The sequence below is a fragment of the Cryptomeria japonica genome, chromosome 8, assembly GCF_030272615.1.
Source record: "Cryptomeria japonica chromosome 8, Sugi_1.0, whole genome shotgun sequence".
Classification (NCBI taxonomy): Eukaryota; Viridiplantae; Streptophyta; class Pinopsida; order Cupressales; family Cupressaceae; genus Cryptomeria; species Cryptomeria japonica.
In genome coordinates, this window is record NC_081412.1 from 67,942,095 (window position 1) to 67,951,864 (window position 9,770).

Genomic DNA, 9,770 nt, shown 5'->3' on the forward strand with positions numbered 1-9,770 from the left:
GGAGGAGCTTCGTGTCTTACAGATTTGTGAGAGGCATCCCGCCACACAGGTGTTGCATGATCATTTGATAGAGGTTGAGGTGGATTGCATTGCAACGACTGGCTTGTACAATGTTATGTATATGCCCGTGATTCAGATGAATCGCGGGTTGATCACAGCATTGGCAGAGCGATGGCATAGTGAGACATGCACGTTTTCACTCGGCGTAGGGGTAGATGACAGTTACATTGGAGGATGTATGGCGCATCCTGCACATTCCCATTCATGGAGAGCTAGTGACGTATGACCGAGCTTGGGGGATAGCAACAGTGCATAGATTGTTTGATGAGGATGTCTTCATTGATGATGGGTCAGTAGCATGGGAGGACATAGCTACTTTGTATGAGCCATTACCATCTGTGCTATCAAAGATTGTTGGGGGACTGTTATGTCCAGATCAACGATTGTATGGACTGGTTGTTGGTTGGGGTTAGGTGATCGAGCAAATGATGATAGAGGGGACCCAGTTTGCATGGGGACCATGCATGCTATCGCACTTATATCGGGAGCTACATGAGGTAGTATACTGAGAGGTGAGCTCATTGGGAGTGGGGATCACTCTGCTGCATATTTGGGCATGGGAGCACTTACCTGTTACTCAACTGGTGAGTCTAAGATTCTAAGTAGTGGACCCACCATATGTATATATGTATGGAGGTATGATGAGTCAGCCCCACCTGGGGAAGTTAGAGTGGTGGTGGCGGGCACTGGACAATTTGGATACAGTAATTTGGAGGCCATACATTGAGTGCGAGCCATGGGAGGATTATGCAGAGGCATTGTCATCTGTGTTTATGACATGATACCTCATTGGTAGGACAACCTACAATGTGGAGAGACAACTTCCTAGTAGAGTTCTGAGACAATTTGGGCAGAGGGAGGGATTGCCTAGTGGATCGGGAGAGTACTCATGCGTGGTCCGAGAGAGATTCCAGTGGGGACCAATGTTAACTTATGATTAGGTTCTGGCAAAGATTTGCACGTTACAAGCGAGACCATGGCAGATGAGGCCAGGGGTGATAGATGCAGGGGTGATGGAGGAGTATACACAATGTATCACCGCACATCCAATTCCTCGGATATCCTATCTAGCAGAGCCTATTCCATGCTTCGAGGAGGAGGGAAGACAGAGATGAAGGAGGAGAGGAGGTCACATAGGTGGATGAGGGAGATGATATGGTGATGGTGGGGATGGAGGAGGTTGTGATGGAGGAGGAATGGTGGGGGATTTGGAGGGGGTGGTGGATGTTTACAACAGAGAGGGAGAGGTGGGCAGCCATTGCGGTTATCTCAGGGACCTTTGATGTAGGGAGGCATGAGATTAGGTGGCAAGGATGCAGGTGAGGGACAGGTACCTATGGAGACAGGGGAGGGAGCCACTGGAGAGGGACCTATGGATATAGGGGAGGGAGCGATAGGTGGTGGAGATCTGTGGGATCATATGATACTAGTGTTGTAGACTCGATTAGAGGATATGGAGGCAGAGGTGTCTGCTAGAGATATGTAGTTATTTGCATGAGAGTCAGAGCTGACTGTAGTGTTGCAGGAGAGAGATCAGGCCATGGAGAGATTAGCAGAGCTGCAGGAGAGAGTCTGGGTTGGAGTAGGAGCATAGGATCCTATGGGGGAGGTGATGAGGGAGATGCGACGAGCACAGGCAGAGATAGATTATTGGCGGGGATTATATGAGTAGGTGGTGCTAGCTAGTCAACAAGCACTTAGCTATTCCCAGATGCGGGGAGCGAGATCAGAGCGATCTTAGAGGATGCAGAGCAGTGGTGATGTGATGGGTCTTCCATGGTGAGATAGATCAGGTGGTTCAGGGGGGAGCAGGTGGTGATAGTGGTGTAGCATCTGGTCAGAGTGGCATCTGAGAGAGAATTTTGTATGCTTTTACATTGTTATTTTGGTTTGTGTCTTGGATGGCTCTTGGTAGTCGATATTTTGGACTTCATTGTACTCTGATACATGTATGTTTTTGTCAATATGATATGATATATGAGGAGATCCTATATTTTATGATGACATGCATGTTGATGATATGTATGAATTTATGCAGGATGAGGATTTTATGAGTTTTTCTTAGATGGATAGTTGTACTTTCTATATGTATGTGTTTTATGAGATGATTCCTATATGTATGTTTTATGATGAATGTGATGCTAACACGTGGATGCAAGCTGATATGCATGATTTGTTGATGTAATGCTTCATGTATGCAATGTCACGATGGTGATGTATTCATAATGAACATGATGTTTAATGATGAGATAAATAGTATCTTGTACTTTATGTCGATGCGATGATGAGATAATGATATGCAATGATGTTCGATTATATTGAAAATGTAATGATTGATTGATTTATGTAAATGCATCTAGATGGGTTTTTAGATGAATGTATATGTAAAATATATAAACCAAATGTTTGAAACAAATGGTTTTGTGTGTTATGATCCAAATATTGATAACATATAGCTAAGTGAAAATGATAATGTAATGATAATGCAACTCATGGGTAATGAATAACAACACCTTAATGCAATTAAAAAGGAGAATGAATGCATTTTAATGAATCCTAAATGAAATGAAATTAATGAGTATAAGAATATACTAGATGTATAGATGAATGCACTTAACTAATGGATAGATATATAAATGCATGCAACCATGGGAATCTAAACAAATGCATGGTAAACAAGTTTTAAATGATGGTAAATGATGATCGGTAAATGACACTAAATGAATGCATAGTAATGGCTAATAATGGTAGTAAATGCAATGATGAGGAATTTATCATACAAATGAATCTAAATGTCATGATTTGTGCTATAATGAAATGAAATAATGATGTTAATGCAAATAAATGATAATGAACTATATGTATTTAAATGCAACTAAATGATATTAAATGCACTCTAATGAAGATTGAAAAAAACCTATATGCAATTTAGATGATAATGAACTAGGTTTATGCAAATGCAACTAAATGTAATGAAATGATGATGTAATTATGATAGATGAATGCAAGGTTGTGTAGACTTTGCATGATGAACTGATGATGTGTCAGAGAACTCTGTTGTGATTGTATCCAAGACCAACTCATTTGTACATAACTTCTCATATTAACTTTGTTCACACTTGCATTCAAAACCATGCATATGAATAATGAATGATTAAATAGATGGGTGATATGCAACAAAATGCAATATAAATAGATGAGATGGAATGATGATCCATAGTGCTTTTATTTTCATCATTGAGCATGGTAATATCAAACTTGGATGAGGTAGTGGGAACCAAGGATGGAGCATTGCACCTACAAACAAACAACATAAATAAAGCATAAAGAAAATGGACCCTCCATAATGGTTCATGCTCATATGGTTGAGGTATACACTATAGTCAGCAAGCCATAGTAATCCATGACTATATTTTGCATACGATCACATAGCTTAGTGAACTTCCCACGTAGACACCATTAGCACATGCCCCTGAACTTCATTTGAATAATTCATAGAAGACATACAAACAATGCTTAGGAACCATCTCGACCACTCTAATCACTTGTGGATATCCCAAAGTATCGTCGGAACTTGATATAAATGAATAAATAACCTACAAATCAACCAAGTATTTGATAGCTTAAACATAATTTTCTTGTCAAAGAAAATGTCATTTTGTCTTTGTTTTGGTAAGGAAGGATGCATCCGAATTAAGACAGTTTGTGTGTTGATTGTTTGGTTGATATGATAAGTGGTCATCTTTTGAGTATTTCATAATGTTTGTTTGGTATCTGCTTGAAAAAGTGGTTGTACAAGGGGTTGCCATGTTTTTGATTGATTTTGGATGTTTTATCATGTTTTTGGATTTTGTGAGTGTTTTTGAATGTTTTTGGTATTTTGTGAGACAATTTTGAATGTTTTTGGTATTTTGTGAGACGGTTTTGAATGAAGAAATCAATGAATCACAAATAATGCATAATCCACTTCCATCAAATAGTTTAAGAGCATTGCCCCCTGTTTAGACATGACTATGAAAAAGGAATGCAAGACGCATGAAGGACTATCCTTGATTGCAGATCAATAAAAAGCCATGGTTTGGATTGATGAATGTGTGGATGCAATGAATGTGATCACAACAAGTTTGAAAGACAATGGAGCTATAGCCTTTACGAGTGGTGCCTGTTTGCTAGGTTTTCACCATCGCACTTACCCAAGGTGCCACCGAAGTGGTTGTTCATCGTTTGGATGCATGATTTTTTTTCTTTACTATTTTTATTTTTTTGTATTTTCTTCAGGACATTTATCTGAATGTTTTTAGTGTTTTTCTGGTATGTATGGGAGCTTGATGCTCTGTGTAGCTTATGTATAAAACCATTTGAGGTGCATGTTGTTGATCAAATCTGCTAGCGGTTCTCCTTCTGAAGTAGCCAATTGATATATCCTGGACCCAAAGACATCAATGATAACATATGGACCCAGCTAGTTTGATTCAAACTTTCCCTAATATTCTCTGTTTGGTTGGTTACGAGGATTCTCTTGAAGAACAAGATCACCTACCTCAAATGTGCGAGGTCTAACTCGATGATTATAGCTTTTTCTCATGCGCTACTGATAGGCTTTGAGGTGATTATATGCAGCTTGTCGCTTCTCATCAAGTAGCTCTAAGTCCTGAAGACGTGATACTTTGTATTCTTCGTCATCTATGAGATTATGCAAGGAAACCCGTAGAGATGGTCTCTCGACCTCAATAGGAAGGATGACTTCTGCTCCATACACCAAGGAGTAGGGAGTTGCGCCTGTAGGGGTTCAAATGCTAGTTTGATACGCCCATAGTGCTGGATTCAATTGAACATGCTAATCACGACCGACATCATTGACTATCTTCTTTAGAATTCTAATATGTTTTTTCTTGATGCTTCGGCCTAACCATTGCCTTGTGGGTAATAGGAAGTGAAAAAGCGGTGTTGGATGTGAAACTTCTCATAGAGCTCACAGACATCCTAATTTTTGAATGGAAGCCCGTTATCTATGATGATGGACATGGGTACACCATACCGGAAGATGATGTAATTAAGGATGAATGAGGCGATCTTCTTGCCGGTGACTTGGGTAAGTGGAACAGCTTCGATCCACTTTGTGAAGTATTTGATGGTGGTGGTGGAACCTAAAATTACAAGCAAAAACTTGGTAATTGATAACCAGATTGCTCAGGTTGGACAATCAAAAAATTATTCTCAAAAAATTATTCTACAGGGAGTATATCTTACCCAAGAATATTTTTCGCAATGTGATTATATTTTGCATATAAATGATTTAAAAATAAAATATATTTTTACAAAAGGGCAGGGAGAGGGAGTTGAACACTCAACCTCTCAACCCGACCTTCCTAACTACCCATACCTACCCTCCCCTTTTACCAATTGCTCTATTATATTACTTGAAAATGTTTATTAGGGTAAATTACTATGGATAATAATCTGCAAATATTTCCATAAGATTTTAATTTATTAAAGTAATCTTGAAATGTGGAAATACATTTTTGAAATATGTGATTTAAATAAATTATTTTTACCCTAAAACATTGGTAAAATACATATTAGGGTAAAATGTTATTTCATATAAATGGATTTTATTTTGAAAAATATGTTAAAAAGGTGTGAAATGTAGTAATGAAGAAAATTTAAGTTTGATATTGTTATTACCTTTCTTACTCTCTCGTAAATTATTTTTGCCCTTAATCACTAAATTAAATACTTTAGGGTGAATTTTATGTATTAAGAGATTAATTAAAGGATAAATATTTATTACAATGTTGTTTTATGTGCAGAAAGCTAAAATTTTTGGGCAAACATTAGAAAGGGGGTATTCTTCATCCAAGATTACATTTTGACATTTTTTTTTGTGATATAATATTTTAATTATTACTTGCGAAAGGCATTTTGATATTTATAGCATCTTGATATACTTATGTAAGTAGTATTTTCTTTTTGCCTTTTAAGAAATTATAATTGTAATATTTTTTATCAAAAGGGAAAATATATGTGGTATTGGATGACCTAAATAGAGTTTGATATATTACTATGTCATTTTATATTCTCTTAATATTATTTTCACCCTAGGTAAATAATTTGAACATATTCATTAGGGTGGGTCATTTAATGCTTGATTGCTTTTTGCAAAGGTTATTTCATATGATATAATATTTCCCACCCAAATTAAAGATTACCAAAAGGTGAGAAAGTATTGTAACATTATCGGAAGGGAAGTATTTTCTTTTACTTACTATACAAAATCTTTTACCTTATGTTATTTAATAAAAACTATTATTGGAATAAATATTTACAAGCGTTTAATACTTTGATTTAAGTGAATTATTGTAAATAAGTATTTTACATAGGGTAAAATGATTATTGCCTAATCTAAAGTGGAATATATTTAATCTTTAATTAATAAGGGATTTGATTGGTTTATTTTATGTGCAAGAGATATTGAATATTTATGGGAAGTATTATCAAAGTGGAGGATAAAGGATATATTATTAAAGCTTTATTTAGTGTGTATTTTAGGGATTCAAATGTAATTATCTCTATAAACCAAAGGGTGTGTCCTTTGGGAAAACAATTGTTTGTAACTCCCTCCTGTATGTGAAAGGGTGTGTCCTTTCACATATGTCTTTTGGATCAGGTATTTATAGGGAGTCTTTTTCAATTAAAAAAAAGGTGATCCAGAACAATTCACAATCTGTTAGGCTACCAGTAGGGGCTATGGGATGTCTATATTGGAGAAGTCTGTAGGAATGGAAGTATCATTTTGAGCAATCACTATGTAATGGAGTATTTGTAAGTGTAGCTATTGTATGCATTCACTCTCCAAAAATTAATATACAAGATTCACTGTTTCAATTGTAGAATTCGTGTATACTTTTGTGTTGATGAATTTCATTTTGTCCTCTTGATAAATCCGATAAAGGGTTTAAGACATTGTGCCACCACAAGCTGTTATAATTGAATATAAGATTGGCTTCTTCATGTTCTTATAGCACTTAATGGAACCTCTGTATTGATAGTCTTGTGTTACAAGTTGCCTAAAAACTGTCTCAAGAGTTTAATTGAATTATTTGTCCACAAAGTATCGTGCATATTCCTGGATAGAGGCACTGGTCTGTTATTTATTTATGAGATTTTGATTTGTATGCATAAGGTCCTTAAGGGAAACATTCTTCCATATCCTATTTGAACTAATCCTTGCAAATTTCATTCAAGTCCTAAAAGCATTTCATTTTCAATATACAATATCTTTAACATACACTTTTATTCATATTCAATTTTCAGTTAACAAAGTATTTAGCTAAAGCACATGATATAGCATAGTTGCAAAACACTAATTTGCCAGTTGTGTAAACTTGCTTAGAGGCTTAAATCCACATTTAAATAACTCTTTTGTGCTTGAGAGGGAAGGGTACACCCGCTTAGGTCTTATGGAGCCTGAAGTGCAGAGGGATTTGGTCTTCGACCATCCTTGTTCATTGGCCAAGGCTAATTGGATTTCCTAAGGAGTTGGCAAGTCTTTGGGTTTTCCAATTTGTGGTTTTGGGCACCAACAGGTGTTAATAATGAACTTGTGGCCATTGGATGAAGATGGATGTATTTTACCCACAAGGTCAAGTCCCCATTGACAAAAAGGGCATGGTGTTGTGATTGGTTGTAATTCCTGTGCTGGTGCATGTATCAGGTCTCCATGAACTTGGCATTTCTTGCATTTTCTGACAAAGTAGTAAGAGTTTTTTTCCATGGACGACCAATAGTATCTAGCTCATATGATCTTCTTGGCTAGTGATGGACTGCTTGCGTGAGTTCCACAAATTCCTTCATGTACCTCTTCCAAGGCCATTGTTATCTCATCCTGTTCCAAACATCGAAGGAGAGTACCATCAAGACTACGTCGGTATAGGGTTTCAACAATAATGGTATATTGAGCTATTTGGCGAATGAAGGTTTTACGTTGATTATTTGATTGGTTATGAGGAAGTGTATGATCGTGTAGATAGGTGTAGAACTCACCATACCATAGGGATTCAGAACCAATAAGGTGACATATCATCTCAGATTCGGGGATATCATAAGAAGGAATCCAAAGTTATTCTACCAAGAACTCATAGCATGTTGAATTCTATGGAAGATCTAGGAGAGATGCGATGGTAGCCATAGCATCAACAACTCGATTATGATATCTAGGTATCTGCTCAAAGGTGATAGTAGTAAATGCTGGCTTTAAACTGTCCACCATTTGCTTGTATGGCATGAATTTGTCATCCTTGGTCTGATATTCATCTGTGACTTGTCTTATGACTAGTTGAGAGTTGCCATATATATGTAGCTCTTTCAATTTCCATTGTATGGCTAGTCTGAGTCTTGTGATCAAGGCCTCATACTCAGCTATGTTGTTTGTACATGGAAATGTGAGCCTGTAAGACCTCGGGATACTGTCACCTTGAGGTGTGATAAACAGAATGCCTGCCCTCGAGCCATGCCTAGTGTATGAACCATCAAAGTATAGTTTCCATGTTGGTGCCGCTATGATCATGAATATCTCTTCATTTGAAACATTGGAAATGAGAGGATGATCGCCTATGAGTGGTACATTGACCAACTGATCTGTAATAACTTGACCCTTGATAGCCTTACGGTCCACATTTTTGATGTCAAATTCACTTAGAATCATCACCCATTTGGCCAAGCAGCCTATCAATGCTGCTTTGCTGAGTAAGTACTTTAGTGGATCGATCTTTGTAATGAGCTGTACTTTATGTGTTAATAGATAGTACCTTAGTTTAGTAGCTGCTAAGATTACTGCTAGGCAAGCTCTCTCAATAGGTGTGTAATTGAGTTCATAGCTAACCAGTGTGCGAGAGATTTAGTAAACATCACACTCTTTCCCTTTTGCATTGTGTTGGGCCAGTAGCACTCCTAATGTTGTATTCAATGCTGAGATATAGAGTAATAGAGGCTTACTCAGATATGGTGGAATCAACAATGGTGTATTCATGAGATAGTCCTTAAGCATATGGAATGCTTGCGGCATCTGGTATCCCATTGAAAGTGGATATTTTTGTGTAATAGGTGTGTAAAGGGGTGAGACTTATCTGCCAATTGTGCAATGAATCTTCAGATGGATTGTAGCCGCCCTTGTAATGTCCTTAGCTTACTGATGTTCTTCAGAGGTGGCATGTCCATGATTGCTTTGACCTTTGCAGGATCTACCTCAATGCCTTTGCTTGAAATGATGTATCCTAGAAGCTTCCCTGAGGTTACTCCAAAGACACATTTCTTTGGGTTGAGTCGAACATGATATTATTCCAGTCTATCAAAGATTTTATCTAATATGTCCAAATGACCTTCTCTGGTGAGTGATTTTTCTAGTAAGTCATCAACACAATCTTCCATTATAGTATGCATCATGTCATGGAAGATGGTGGTCATTGCTCATTGATAGGTCACTCCTACATTTCTTAGATTGAAAGGCATTACATTCCAGTAGTATGTTCCCCATGGATATGTAAAGACCATCTTATGTTGATCTTTTGGTGTGATCTTTATCTGATTGTACCCTGAAAAGCCATCCATGAGAGAAAGCATGGCATGTCCTGCTGTTAGGTCCACTATTATGTCAATGTTGGGTAGGGGGAAGTAATCTTTAGGACATGCTTTTTTCAGATCTCTGAAGTCAG